A 16,537-nucleotide genomic window follows, 5' to 3' on the forward strand; every position below is an offset into this window, starting at 1 on the left:
TTTTATATGCAAAACTAATGTATGATCTACTTTTTATAGGTAAACCTAATGTATGATATTTTTATGTTTGGTATTTTTAGCTATGCTTTTATTCAATTTTTATGTTGTATAGAATGTCACAAGTTATTAATTTATTTTCATTTGATTACTTTTTCAGGTTATAGATGAATTTAACAATATGTATAATAGTTTTTATATGAATTATGATACCCCTGAATTAAGTGAAGAAGCTCAACGAAGAATAGCCACAATTGTTACACAAGTTGAGCACAACAATTATCATGAAGAGGAAGAACAAGTGTTAAGCAGTGTATTGCTACACCATGAAACTTATTTCACTAAGCAACCGTTTATGGATTCAAATTATACAGGTCAAATGTAGGTGGACGAAATATTAAATGGGCATGATGATCATTGCATGAATAGTTTTAGGATGCCAAAAAATATATTTCACAGCTTGTTGCATGATTTGCAAACCAATTATGGCTTAAAGCATGGGAATGTATCTGCGATGGAGAAGTTAGCATTATCATTGTATATTCTTAGAAATAGAGAATCAAATTCAAATGCAGCAGAGCGATTTAAACAATCTGGGGAAATTGTTAGTCGAATTTTTACTGATATGTTACATATATTTGCTCGAATGGGAATAGACGCGATTAAACCCACTGAAGGTCAATTCGAGGAAGTACCGAACCATATTCGACATGATACAAGATATTGGCCTCACTTTAAGGTAAAATTTACACAATATTTATATTTTTAAAATATAAATTATTTCTAACTTTTATCTCATTACTTGTATTTATTTTAAAGGATTGTATAGGGGCCATAGATGGAACACACATAAAAGCATGCATTTCGCCTTCTTGTCAAATACCTTATATCAGACGAAAAAGGTGAACCAACTCAAAATATTATGGCAGTTTGTGACTTCAACATGTGCTTTATTTTTGCATTTCACAGGTTGGGAAGGAACAAAGACATGACAAGAGAATTTTTTGCAAGCACTTAGAAAACAATAGTTAAAGTTTCCACACCTCCACCAAAGTTGAACTTTAATTTTTTAATTAATCTTTACATAAAAACAATATTAAAATTTTTAATTTTTTTAAACTTGATATTATGTTTTACTTTTTGTAGGAAAATATTATCTTGTGGATTCGGGATATCCACAAATGGCAGGTTTTCTAGGTCCATATAGGGGGGAACGATATCATTTACCTGACTTTCATCGAGGTAATCATCGAGCATCTAGAAAAAAAGAAATTTTTAATCATGCCTATTCTTCGTTACGCTCTGTGATTGAACGAACATTTGGAGTGTGGAAAAAAAATGGCCAATATTAAGAGATATTCCAAGCTATTCATTCGACAAGCAAGTTTTAATAGTTATTGCAACAATGGTTTTGCATAATTATATTCGAAGACATGCTTGGCCAAATGATGAGGATTTTCGACAATTTGAGAATATACCCGACATGCCAATCTCTTCAGGCCATTTTGATAGAGGTGAATCGAGTTCTTCTAACAGTGAAAGTGACCTTGAAATTGCAATGTTAAGAGAAACCATTGCAAATAGTTTAATGAATCAATATTTGTAAAAATAATTTTGTATCATACCCTAATTTCTAGTAATAATGAAACTTGTTATGTCTTATGTTACTATATATATATATTTATTAAAAATAATTCTTTTAGATACTTCAAAATTTGATCCAAGTATAATGTTAATATTTGTGAAAATAATATTTATCATTGTTATAAAAGAATATTTAACTATAAAAATTAAAAATTATTATCATTTTATCTAATAAATAATTTAAATTGATTATATAATTCATTAAAATATTTATAATAAAATATTGGAAGATAAATTTTAATAATTTATTAAATGAATTTATAAATTTACATATTTTAATAATTTTATATAAGTAAAATAATTTAAAAATTTCTATTATATATCAACTCTAATCTGATGTCTTTAATAGTTATTTTTATTTTCACCTCACCGCCATAAATGCGTTTGAATTTAAACACACACTCCAATCATTGTTTCTAATCTCACCGCTACAAGATCCAATCTCACCGCTACAAGAACCAATCTCACCGCTACAAGAATTAATCTCACCGCCACATTGCTTTTTAACCTCACCGGAGGTAATCATACCGCCCATCGAAACTAAGCCTTAGTTTCTAAAAATATTTTTATTTTAGAAATTAATTTTTAAACTATTGAAAAATATGTTTAATAAATATAAATAAAATTATTTTTAATAATGAAAACATATTTGGTTTTTATTTTTATAATAAAAATTTGAGAATTAGAAAAAATTACATCTATATGATTTCAACTCTGGTACCAATTTAATATTTAAAAATTTGATTAGAAAATTTTAATTGATTTTTTCCAAGAATTTTTGTGAAAACTAGAAAATAATTTTTATATATTTTAGTTTTCAAAATTATTTTAACAATTTCAACCAAATATATTTTATTTAATGTTTTCTATTTTTCAAAAAAAAGCCAACTAAAACTAAAGTGGCCTCAGTTTCATAAAATCAAACGAAACCTAAATCTCTCTACGGCCTACGGCCTACGGCCTATGCATATATACTAATAGAGAGAAAGCAAAGCAGAAAGTCAAAATGAAAAATGCCCACAAAAGTTATCTGTTAAAAAGAAGCAATGTAGAGATGGAAAGATGCTCAACTATTTTAACTTTGAAAAAAATGAATATGTGCCCACCATGTGTTCGATATTTTAACCCAAAAGAGCAAAGCAATTTGAGTATATTCCTTCTTGTAAAGCTGTAATTTTGTGCTATTTCTTTTCTATATCAGACTTCAAGATTAAATTTCGTCCTTGGTCGGATTTGGAAGCTGCATTTGAAGTTTCCATTTTTCACATGTTTCTTTGCAAATTGCAATACAATATTATCAAATTTCCATTGTTTTTATAGATATGGGTTTACGTTCATTACCAAAAATATGTTATGCGCCTTGGCGTAAGATCTAGTCACAGGTCTAGACGAGAAAGTATCATTGCTTCGACCTATGGTTACTCAAAGGCAGATTCGTCTTTGACTGAACCCCCTTCTCAAACTAACGTTTGTGATAAAAAATAAACTCCCCTTTTATTTTATATTGGCAGCCTTTTTATAGGCTGTTAATTACAAAGGAAAATCCTAATCTAATTCCTAGTTTAAAGTCCTAATAGAATTCCTAATTTAAAGTTTATAAGGAAATAAAAAACCTAGTAAAACTAAAACTCCTAAAGAAATTAAATAAATGTAGAATTCTAATTCTTATTCCTCCGTTGATATTGTTTTCCAATGAAAACATCTATATCATTACTCTCCCTCTCGGAGTTGAGCTTGTCCTCAAGCTCAAATTCAGGATAAGCTGCTCGAAAATTATCAATTGGTTCCCAAGTGGCATCTTCTTGAGGACATCCTGCCCATTGCACTAATAGTTCCCGTCGACCTCGATTAAGCCTGGTATTAATAATAGCTTGTGGAGTAGGCAAGGCCTTGCCATCATATACTAAGGGCAAGTCTCCTACCGCATTTGGTTGAGGTTCCTTGTATTCTTTGAGGAAAGAAACATGAAATACATCATATATTCTGCTACCTGTAGGTAATTCAAGCTTATAGGCCACTGATCCTATTTTGTTCAAGACTTTAAAAGGACCAAAATATTTTGGCAATAACTTGTGATGCTTCTGTTTAGTTATCGTCAATTGTCGATACTGTTGAAGCCGTAACCAAACCCAATCCCCGACTTTAAAATTCAACTCTCTGTGCCCCAAATCATAAGTGGCTTTTATTCGTTGCTAAGCTTGCAAGAGTCTATCCCGAGCATTGTGTAAAAGTGCATACCTATCTTGTAGAGCCGTATCCACAGCTTCAATCCTTGTAGAACCAGCTGAATAGGAGAGAAGTCGAGGTGGATCCCTACCGTATACTAATTGGAAGGGAGTGGCCTTTAGGGCAGTGTGATATGAGGTGTTGTAGCAATACTCAGCCCATGGAACCCAATCGACCCACTGTCGTGGATGATCACTAGAGAGGTATCGTAGGTACATTTCTATTGTTTGGTTAACTACCTCTGTCTGACCATCAGATTAGGGATGGTATGATGAGGAAAAAGCGAGCTTAGAACCACTTTGATGAAATAATTCCTTCCAAAACAGGCTGAGGAAAACTTTATCACGGTCTGAAACTATGGATTCCGGCAAGCCATGAAGTTGGAATACCTCTGCAAAGAAGACAGTAGCAACAGATATAGCAGTAAATGGATGGGACAAAGGTAAAAAATGAGCGTACTTCGACAGTCTGTCCACAACCACCATAAGTATCGATTTCCCTTTTACTTTGGGTAGACCCTCCACGAAATCCATAGAAATATCAGCCCAAACATGTTGTGGTATTGGAAGAGGTTGAAGTAAACCTGCGGGCTGTAAATTTTGCCATTTGTGGCGTTGGCATACTAAACAATGTTGCACAAATTCTGAGGTTGCAAGCTTCATTCCTTTTCAAAAAAAATCTTGGCGAAGATGATGCAATGTTTTCAATTCCCCTTCATGTGCCATAGCAGGTATAGAGGAGATAAGAGTGGGAATAATTGGTGAGGTAGGTAAAAGGTACAACCTCCCTTTGAAGAAAATTAACCCATATTGTGCAACCCAATCGGGCCCCAACTCTCCTTGTAGAATTCTTTGCTGGAGTTGTGATAATTCTGGGGAAGCTTCTATTTCTCGTCTGATGGCTTTAAGAATTTCAACTTGAGGGAATGAAATAGTCATGAGGTGTGGTAAGTCTTTGTCTTTTCTAGATAAAGCATCTGCAGCCCTGTTCAACTTCCCTACTTTATATTCCACTCAGAAATCAAACCCCATTAGCTTGCTGATCCAATGTTGTTGTGGGGATGTCGTAAGTCGTTGGTCTAACAAATACTTAAGACTGAAGTGATCAGTACGGATGAGGAAATGCCTTCCCCAAAGATAGGGTCGCCAATGAGTCACTGCCTTTGCCAAACCAATTAATTCACGTTTGTAGGCAGCCAACTTAAGGTGTCGATCTGCAATATTGTAACTGAAAAAGGAAATGGGGTGTCCCTTTTGCTGTAGTACAGCTCCAAACCCGCTGTCCGAAGCATCACATTCAACCACAAATTCCTCCGCAAAGTTGGGTAATTGCAAAACTGGGGCTGCTGAAAGAGAAGTTTTTAATTGGGTGAAAGCAACATCAGCTTCCTTAGTCCAGTTGAAGGCACTTTTCTTTAGAAGAGATGTTAAGGGTGCAGCCACTTGTCCATAATTCTTGATGAATTTTCTGTAATATCCTGCTAACCCAAAAAAACCTCGTAGAGCCTTGATAGTTTTAGGAGTTGGCCAATCGGTGACATCTTTAATTTTAGTGTGATCAACCTCGACCCCTTCACCATAGATGACATGACCGAGGTAGGTTACCTGAGACTCTCTAAAGAAACACTTGGATTTCTTTAAGAACAACATATTATCCCCCAAGAGTTCAAAAACTAATCTTACATGATGCATATGTTCAGTCCATGTTTTGCTATAAATTAATATGTCATCAAAGAAGACTAAAACAAACTTACGCAAGTAAGGGCGAAAAATGTCATTCATCAAACTCTGAAATGTGGAAGGGGCATTGGTAAGCCCGAATGGCATGACAAGAAATTCAAAGTGTCCATGGTGGGTTCGAAAGGCTGTCTTTTCCACATCAGTAGTTACCATTTTAATTTGAAAATATCCCGATCGTAAATCTAATTTTGTAAAATATTTTGCCCCATGAAGTTCGTCTAACAATTCATCCATGACAGGAATTGAATATTTGTCTTTAACAGTGCAAGCATTAAGCTCTCGATAATCGATGCAAAAATGCCATGACCTGTCATGCTTCTTTACTAATAGTACTGGAGAAGAGAATGGTGATCTACTGGGTCGAATGATTCCTTGTTGTAACATTTGGTCACACTTCTTCTCAATCTCATCCTTTTAAAAATATGGATATCGATAAGGCCTGACTACAATTGGTCTCGTTCCTGGTTTGAGAGTTATACGATGGTTACATTTACGGTTAGGAGGTAACCCAGTCGGTTCTTGGAATAAATGCGCAAATTCTACCAGTAGCTTATCTAATACTATATTAGTTAAATCCTGTCCCTGTATCAAACTGAGTCGTGGAACTTCCTCTGGGTGCTACCCTTACCAGAGTATCTTCTTATTGTTTACTGCAAATTGCATAATTAAGGAGCTAAAATCCCATAAAATTAGACTGAGGGTACACAACCATTTAACCCCCCGAATCATATCAAACCCTTCTAATGGTATTGTATAAAAATTAGCTTGAAAGTTGTCATTGGCCACAACGAACTGTACTGATTTACAAATGCCAATGCTAGGAACCCGTTCTCCTTTTACCACACATACTTGCAACCCCCTTTTCTTTTGTATTTTTAGTCCCAATCTTGGCACTAGACCTTCGCGTAGAAAGTTATGTGTACTGCCTGAATCAACGAGAACTAACACTGTTTTTCCTTACACCTTTGCTGGTAGTTGCATAGTAGATGAATTACAAGTTCCTCTAATGGCATGTAAGGAAATTTCAAGATCATCTACCTCATCATCTTGCCCATCATCAATATCTGGTACTTCTATCCAAAATAGCCTTTTACATTTGTGCCCCATGGAGTAAGACTCGTCACAATTATAACACAATCCCTTAGCCCTTCTCACCGCCATCTCTGCTCGTGTCAATCTTTTGATAAATGGTACGGAAGAACCTATTTTGCTGTTATTCCCCATTGATTTCGTTGTTTGTTCTCCTCCCTTTGCAAAGCTCTTAGTTGTTGGAATAATGGAATTGCTGCTAGTGTTTTGGGAAGCTGACCAGTTTAGATTGGTTTGAGATAACATCTTGGAAGAGACTTTTTGTTTCCGTTCCAAAGCTCGAGCCATATTCATTGCAACTCTAAGGTTTCCCGGTTGTTGCATCTCGATATCAATTCTAAGTTCCTCTACTAATCCCAAGAAGAAAAGGTTTACTTGTTGTCGAGGTTTAAGATCAAGAGTCCTAGCCAGTAGTGATTGAAATTGACGTTGATATTCTTCTACCGTCCCAGTTTGTCTCAAGTTTGCAAGTTCCCCCAATGGGTCATTACTCATAGGTGGCCCAAACCTGACATGACAACACTCTCTAAAACGCTCCCAATCCAGATTTGCCTCCTCTTCCTCGATTTGATCAAACCACAATTGTGCTTCTCCTAAGAGATGGAATGAAGCTAGCCCGACTTTGTCTTCTTCGTTGGTCCGCTGATTGCCAAAAAAATTTTCGCATCTTTTTAACCATCCTAAAGGATCACCAACACCATCATAAGTGGGAAATTCCATCTTGGAGTATCTTGGCACCATGCCCCACCGTGTTGTGAATCAATTTCTTTTCTTGCCTCCACTTTGCCTTGTTCTTCATTATTTTTTCTAAATTCTCTTCGTTGTCTTTTGACCGAAAGAGATAAAATTGCCATCTGCTCCTCGATGCTTGTTGCCTTGTAGCCATTTGTTCCATAAATGCCTCCACTTGGTCATCAAAGTTTTTTCGTCACCCATGACAAATGACTCGATACCAAGTTGTTATGCGCCTTGGCGTAAGATCTAGTCACAGTGTCTAGACGAGAAAGTATCCTTGCTTCGACCTATGGTTACTCAAAGGCAGATTCGTCTTTGACTGAACCCCCTTCCCAAACTAACGTTTGTGATAAAAAATAAACTCCCCTTTTATTTCATATTGGCAGCCTTTTTATAGGCTATTAATTACAAAGGAAAATCCTAATCTAATTCCTAATTTAAAGTCCTAATAGAATTCCTAATTTAAAGTTTATAAGGAAATAAAAAAACCTAGTAAAATTAAAACTCCTAAAGAAATTAAATAAAAGTAGAATTTTAATTCCTATCCCTCCGTTGATATTGTTTTCCAATGAAAACATCTATATCAAAATACCACTTAAAAAGCTTGTTACGAGAATGGATTTTTCCTTTTCAACAAAACAGTCCTAATTTCACAATAAAGTAGTTTTTTTATTTATTTAAAACATCTCTCGGATATGCATACTGGAAATTATCGTTTTATTTTTCGATGTACACAAGACACAAACCCTTCAAACATTTGTGACACCTAAATCACAGTACATGGGTACAATCTGACACCCGTTGTTGAATCAGCACTAGATTCTACTATAAAATCTCACCCACTAACATGTTTTAACTATACTAACTCTATAAGGTATTTCACAATGGATTGTTGGGTTTTTTACTAAAAAAATATAAAAAATTTTAAAAATTCGAAAATAATACATAAAAAAATGTAATTACGAAAATGGTATGTCAGGGTGGTCAAGCCAATCGACAGGCACCACACCTACGACAAACAAGCACTGCGAACAGTAAAAAATTGAAAAAAAAAGGGACATGTTGGTGCAGAGGCGGCACTGTGTTGCCTCTGGCAGAGGCGGCACCGATGTCAGCTACTTTTGGTACCGATTTGACCCCTCATGCGAGAGGGTTTTGTTTTTGTTTGGGGGACCATAATATATGGTCCCCAAGCTTCATTTTCGCAAAGAAGAAGAAGAAAAGAGAGAAGAAGGAAGAAGGGAAGAAGAAAAGAAGAAGAAAGAAAAGAAGGAGAGGAGGAGAAGGAGGCTGCGGTGAGAGAAGAAAAAGAAAAAGAAAAGAGAAGGAGAAGAAGAAGAGGAAGGAAAAGAAGGAAAGAAAAGGTAATTTTTTTATAAATTTTAGTAATTAATGTTAGTTTAATAACGTTTTAGATTTAAATCGATATAATTTTTATTTTTATTTTATTTTTTCTAAGGTGTTATTTGGTTAAGAAGAGATATTAAGGTATGTTCGTATTTATTTTATATTTTCATTGAAGTATTAAACATTTATGTGTAAAGAATATTTTTTGTTATTATTTTATGTAATTTATTTGTTAAGTGTGTGTTTTAGGTTGTTTAAAAGATTTTTTTAATTTATTTGACTTATTATAGAAATTTTTTATTTTTTTATTTTTATGTGATCGGGTTTTAAACTTTTTACAAAAATAGTAAAAATTTAAAAATTAAAAATATATTAATGAAAAAAATACGAGAATAAATAAAATACTGAAAAAAACTTTATTGGGGAAAGTGGTGGTGACGAGTTTTTGTTAAAATAATATAAAAAATAAAATATGAAAATAGTATAATTAAAAAATAAAATCCGAAAATAAAAAATACGAACAAGGTGCCAAAGTCAGTTACTTATTAAATTAATATAAAAAACTTAAATAATACATTTGAAAGATTTTATGCTAAAATAAAATACCAAAATAATATATTTTAAAAATAATATACTGAAAAAATACTTAATAAAGTGCTAAAATCAGGTTATTTATTAAAAAATATAAAAATACTTAAATAATACATTTGAAGCATTATGTACTAAAATAATATAAAAAATAAAATACGAAAATAATATATTTTTAAAAATAATATACGGAAATAAAAAATTACGAAGAAAGTATCAAAATCGGGTTATTTAGTAAAAACCCTTAATATAAAGAAACAGTTAATTAATACATTTGAATTTTTTTGCTAAAATAATATAAAAAATAAAATAAGAAAATAATATATTTTAAAAAATAATATCTGAAAAAATACGAATAAAGTGCTAAAATCAGGGATATTTATTGAAAAATATAAAAATACTAAAATAATACATTTGAAACATTATGTAATAAAATAATACGAAGAAATAAAATACGAAAATAATATATTTTAAAAATAAGATACAAAAAATACGAAAAAAGTGTCAAAATCGGGGTTATTTATTAAATTAGTATAAAAAACACTTACATAATATACATAATACATTTGAAACATTTTTGCTAAAATAATATAAAAAATAAAATAGGAAAATAATATATTTTAAAAATAATATACAAAAAATATGAATAAAGTGCTAAAATCGAGTTATTTATTAAAAATATTTAAAATACTTAAATAATATATTTAAAACATTATGTAATGGAATAAGGGTTTTAAAATTAAATAATACTGAAAGTAATATATTTAAAAAAGATACGAAAAAAAATAAGAAAAGTGTCAAAATCAAGTGTTATTTATTAAATTAATATAAAAAATACTTACATAATACATTTAAAACATTTTTGCTAAAATAATATGAAAAATAATATACTGAAAATATTTTACTTATTATCATTTTAAAATAATAATAATATTTGTATTTAAATTGGATACATTTAATTTTTTAATGTAGTATAGCAAAAGAAAATGTTGTCGAAAAAATTGTTTGCTATTTTTTTATTAAGTTATTCTAATAAATATTTAAAATCTATCAAACAATAAAATTAATAACCGAAATTTATTTTGAAATTGCAGGCATCGCAATGGCTTCATTGATCAATAAGAAACTTTCTCACATATGTGACACAGTTAATAATACGGTAATATATTGTTATTTGTTACGCAAGGGTTTCATTAAAAAAAATCTACGTAATTTAAGAAAATAAATTATGTTATTATAACTATTTTTTGTAATTTAACACCGTCATGACTCGCATCCGCATATTAAAGGTGGTGAATGGTGTAGGATATTCCCCGGATGCACGACTGATGCCGTACTTAGAGCTAGCTGGATTCGGATCAGCAGCATTGACCCGGACGTTCGATTTGCGGTACGATTTAATATCTACATTGGTCGAGCGTTGGCGACCGGAGACCCACACTTTTCATTTACCGTGTGGGGAGTGCACAGTTACTCTGGAGGATGTTGCATTGCAGTTTAGGCTCCCAATCGACGGGGATGCCGTCACGGGCGTAAGTGCGATAGCTGAGCCGGCTGCACTTTGTTACAGCCTACTAGGAGCCTCGCTCGGCGATGCTGAGTCTACTTTTTCGAAGTTGAAATTTACATGGCTAAAAGCCAATTTTCAACATTTATCAGATAATGCCACCGAAGAAGAGTTGGTGTGCGCAGCTCGAGCGTACATTATGCATATCATAGGGGGTGTATTGATGCCCAATTCGAACAACAACAAGGTTCATATCAAGTATTTACCTCTGTTAACTGATCTGCGTAGTGTTCGCTCCTATAGTTGGGGTTCCGCAGTTCTGGCAATGTTGTATTGTGAGCTTTGTCGGACGACAAAGCCTAATGCTGTAGACATGGGCGGATGCCTTATATTGTTGCAATCATGGGCTCTTTATCGGATGCCATTCTTGGCATCGGTTAGTCACCAACCATACGTATATCCGCTAGTTAACAGGTGATAAAATTTAACTTGTTAGTAATTGGCAATTTCTTTATAATAATACTATTCTAATGAAACTATATTTACTTGAAAATTGTTTTCGTAGATGGAGTATTTATCCGGGTATCGGGAGGTCGTACACTGTCCCGATATATTGTTTGATGATTGAACAACATGCCAGGGAAGGGGTAAGCTATTCAAATATTCGTGACATGTAATTGCTTTTTATATCTTACTCCAACCGTGTTAAATTTTAATCATGGTATTAATCGTGCAGTTTATATGGATACCATACCGTAGACCAGAAATTGCGGCTATTATACCCTCGTCTGCCTACGTTGATTCTCAATTGTGGTGCACAAACGCACCAATTATTAGTTTCAATGTAGTCGAGTGGTACCACGGAGATCGAGTACTACGACAGTTTGGTTGCATCCAAGACATCCGGATCCGCCAATACGGTGGGGAGGAGGTTCACAGAAGAACAAGAGAGGAGACATGGACAGCATTGGGGGTTACGCATCAAGATATATTGCGGTGTGGGGAGTCGGATGGCTCGAAGACCTCGAGATGGATATGTCTTCCGATTTGCGCCCATCGTTAGAGTACATACAATGGTACTTTAGTATGGGAAGCCATATTTACTTGGTGGGCGATCGACTATAGTCCCCCAAGACGTCAAATGATCTGGGGCATACGAGCGATGGCGATATAGAGCCCGATCCACGCCCAGATGCCGAGCATGACCCAGAGCCGGAGCAGAGGTATGTACCGGAGGCCGAGTCCGAGTAATCGCATTCACATTCGATCGATACTTTTATCATCCGGATTTGGCGGGCAATGACTATTTATCGGGCTCGTCATCGATTCACTTTCTACCGATACTTTTATCATCCAGATTTTATGGCAATGACAATTTCTGGGCTTATCGAGGCGGATACCATTCTGATTTGATATGTTTGGGTCGTACACACCGCAAAGATAACACCTCTCCTACCCATATCCACCGCATTATATAGATCGCCCGCCCGTATCCACTGCAGTACTCCACTCCAATTGGGTTGTATCCACCGCAGCATGGCACTCCTCCCGGCTCAAGTTCATCGATGCCATTCGAGCCATATGATTTTTCTTCTATGTATCAGACACCCTCACGTCGACCTCCGCAGAAATATACCCCTAGGACCACACCATCGAACCATCAATTTTAGGGGTTTCTTCGGTTTTGATATTAAAAAGTTTGTATTTTTTGTATATATTTAATTAGATTAATTGAAACTTTTAAACGTGGAACAAAATTTGACCATAACGTAAATTAGATTAATTTGGACATTTTTGAACATTAAAACACTAAAACTTGTATCAAACTTAGTCTTGTAATATAAATTGGAACAAACTTTAAATACATTACAACAGTAATCTAATTTGAACATTAATTAAATTGGAACATACTATTACCGGTATATATAGAGATTTCATGGGCGTATGAAATAGATGATACATATTTAGTTATATATGCAAGTTGAGTAAATGTAAACTCAACCAGTTCCTTGTTTGTATATGTCAATTTGTTGATTGAGTGTAGGTAATTGGTAAAAATGTTTGGTTATGTGTGCTTCATGAGAATTAAATGATGATTATATTAAGTTTTATTGTGTAATTGACCATGGGATCCATGAAATGGTGAGTTCATGATTAGTTGTAAATGATATTATGATAAATATCATTATCCAAATCCGCACTATAATATAATTCGTTTTAGTTAATAAGGGTCTGAGTGTGGAACAAAGAAAGCAAGGGTAACTTTAAAGAATAAATTGTACTAATTGGCTAAATAAAAATTCTAAAAATTTTATGGTAAAAGATATGTGAGCTTAGTTTCTAGAAAAATTAACGGATCTTAATTTGGAATTCTGTAGCTCCAGATATAATCGTAACTGTAACTCCAAAAAACAGCTTGATAGATTTTTAACAAATAGAGGAATATTTGCAATATAATTTTTTTCATATAAAATAAATACATTACAACATAAGTTCAATTCCTACCGATCGTGACAATTGTCCGACATGATAGTTTCATTGCGGGCATTTACTCCGATTATGACCAGCTAACTTGCATAATCCACAACGCTGCATCATCGGATTTCTCCTAATGTCCATTTCATTACGGATTCTAGTTGATTGCGGACGACCTCTTGGATTCCTGCGTAGCCCTCTGTCTGGGACAAGTTCGAAAGTTATCGGAGGTACTTCCCATGTAGATAGGTCGGGCAGGACAGGGAATTCGTTTTCCCATACACGTAACGTGCGATTGAGTGTATACACATCTTCGACAAATTGTTCAACATTAAGGTTCACTTTAGCACACGCTGCAACGACATGTGCACACGGGTAATGAAGTGTTTGGAATCTCCTACAATCGCATTGTCTATTCCGGAGATCAACTCTGTAGGACCTAGGTGGTAGACCGGGTCGACGACCAATGGTCTCCGTAACTCGAAACATTTCAAGGCGTCGTGAATATATTTCTACATTCATCGACCTCGCCATCCGACGGTTTGCAACCATTGCATCCCTAATATCTTCGACAAATATGTGTCCCGCCTCAATCTGGTTAACTTGTTGCTGACCCATTCTTGGCATCAAGGTAGCCAACCTGTAGAATGTAGCCGAGAAGACTGTTGAAATCGGAAGGTGTCGTGTTTTCAACAATACAGCGTTGACCCCCTCAACTAAGTTTGTGGTTATTTGACCATAACGAAAGCCCTCGTCAAAACTTTGAGCCCATTGCCACGGCTCCATAGTACCCAACCAACGCCGAAAAGATGTATTTGTTTGACCCTCCATGTCACTCTCAAGTCGAGTCATCATTTGGCGAAAAATGTGTGGCTCTAGCTCAGACTGTTGTATATGTATTAAGAATAGATAAGTTACTGATGTGCCTAAAACTTATATTGAAATGATAAGGCAATCGTTTACCTATTTTCACAAATTGTCTTTTCCAGTTTGCATTTTTATAATCTCTAATGAAGTTAGCTGCGATGTGACGGATGCAGTAAACGGATCTCCATGGTACACTGGAACGTCTAATGGCGGCAATTAATCCTTTCCTCTATCGGAGATAATACAAATATTATCGTTGCTAATAACATACCTCCGCAGTTGGTAAGGAAGAATTCCACGATTCCATGTTCTCCTTATCTACAATGGCAAATGCTATCGGGAGCACGTTCCTATTGCCGTCTTGAGCAACCGCAATAAGTAAGATCTGTGTATATTTTCCATATAGCCAGGTCCCATCCACTTGCACAAATGGCTTGCAGTGGGGAAATGCGCGCACACATGGATCAAACGTCCAAAACATCGATGGAAAATTCGTTTTCCCAAGCGTAGTTGGTCATCCGGCCGTAATAAGGTCGTGTCTGTAACTCAATAACGGTCCCTGGTACGTACTCCCGCATAGCGGCTATCCATCCCTGTAGCTCGTTATACGACGCATCGAAATCCCCATACAATTGCTCCATTGCCATCTGTTTTGCTATCCATGCCTTTCGATATGACACTCGACATCGAATCGTACTTGTATTTGACAATCGATCAAAAACTTTAATGGTCGGCATGTCCTTCACCATTGGCATGATACACGTACAAATAGTTTTAGAATCAAGTTTTCGATGATCTTCTGTCATACGTGTTGATGTGCATGTGTGAGGCCCAACAAATTTGCGTATCTCCCACATCTGCGAATTTTGAATAAATGCAGCTCGTACCCGCCAATTGCAGCCTTCCCCCGACTTCTAACACTCCCCAATATATAATGTCGATTTCGACACTGCAACTTTATAATATACTGATATATTCATGCTATACCGCTTAATAGTAAATACGCACTCTTCTTTACTTTGAATCTCGGCCGACGAATAACTCCTCGGGATCGAATTTACTACCGGTCGGTGAGCGGAAGTATTTCGTGTACTCTGAAACTTCGGCTACATGCGCCAGGCGTCGGGGTCTATGAGCGACATGTGTGGCCCAGGATTATTGTGAATCACAACACGTCGCATCTAGTTCCCGACCGAATACGCGTTAATGTTTCTATCGTCATTCACGTCTTCATCATCAATATCATCGGGGACATCGTCCACATCGGGATCACTATCACTATCGACTTCTTGATAACAAGGATCACTACTATCGTAACCATCATCACCAACCACATCCATATCGGGTGTAACATTAAGATCGATATCGATCCCACCTATAGTCGATTCACTATCAACGTACGATATTGGAGCCACCATGCACGGTTCTTGAGCTCTATGTTCTTCACCATATGCAGTGAGATTTTCATTTTCCTCCATACCGACTAACTCAAAGAAATAAGTGAATCGGTGCATTTTGTCACCCCATTCCCACAAAGAAAGAGCGATCATTGTCTCCATGTTTTCGCTGTCTAGAAGTTCCATTTCAATGAATTTGATTGGATCTGTCGGCCGGAAACTTGTAGAAAAGTTTGAGATCCTTCTCCCACAACGTCTGAAAATTTTACGTTAATTCTTCCTTCATATCATCCAACGAGACATTTCTATTAAATCTCATTGCTATTTGTTGCCGACATTCAAATATACATCCAACGGTTGTTGTCAAGATAATTCCATCGAAATAAACGATACTAAAAACTGATTATCCATCTTCAATGCTTAATGTTAAAAAATAAATAAACTTTCTCAAAATAATTTGAACACCAAATAAACTACTTAAATAAAAATTTAATTACTCAATATGCAATTTTGTCATTCATAAGCTCATAGTTTTCAATTCTCATTTTATACATAAATAACATTTATCTTTACATTTAACCATTTAAAATCAACTTAAAACGAAGTTTTTACCTAATAATATAAAAAATAAAATAAAATACTAAAATAAGTTGTTTGAAAGATTAAGTGCCAAAAGTGCCAAAAATGGTACTTAATCTTTCAAACAACTTATTTCGCTATTTTTTTATTTTTATATAATATGGGTAAAAATCTACCTAAAACACATATAAGAAAATAATATATTATTTACATAACATAAATAGGCTTTTTAGGTTTTTTAACAATAATAATAACTGACAATAATTATAGTTTTTACTAACAATAATAACAATATTCATAATCGACAACAAAAATAATAAAATCAACAATAATAATAACAAAGAAAA

General features: G+C 34.6%; 1 pseudogene; it reads right to left on the minus strand.

Annotated features, from left to right (window-relative positions):
- Positions 1–3,299: 3,299 nt before the first annotated feature.
- Positions 3,300–5,990, minus strand: LOC128292632 (uncharacterized; annotated as a pseudogene).
- Between the last annotated feature and the right edge of the window lie 10,547 nt (positions 5,991–16,537).

The sequence above is a fragment of the Gossypium arboreum genome, chromosome 5, assembly GCF_025698485.1.
Source record: "Gossypium arboreum isolate Shixiya-1 chromosome 5, ASM2569848v2, whole genome shotgun sequence".
NCBI classification, from domain to species: domain Eukaryota; kingdom Viridiplantae; phylum Streptophyta; class Magnoliopsida; order Malvales; family Malvaceae; genus Gossypium; species Gossypium arboreum.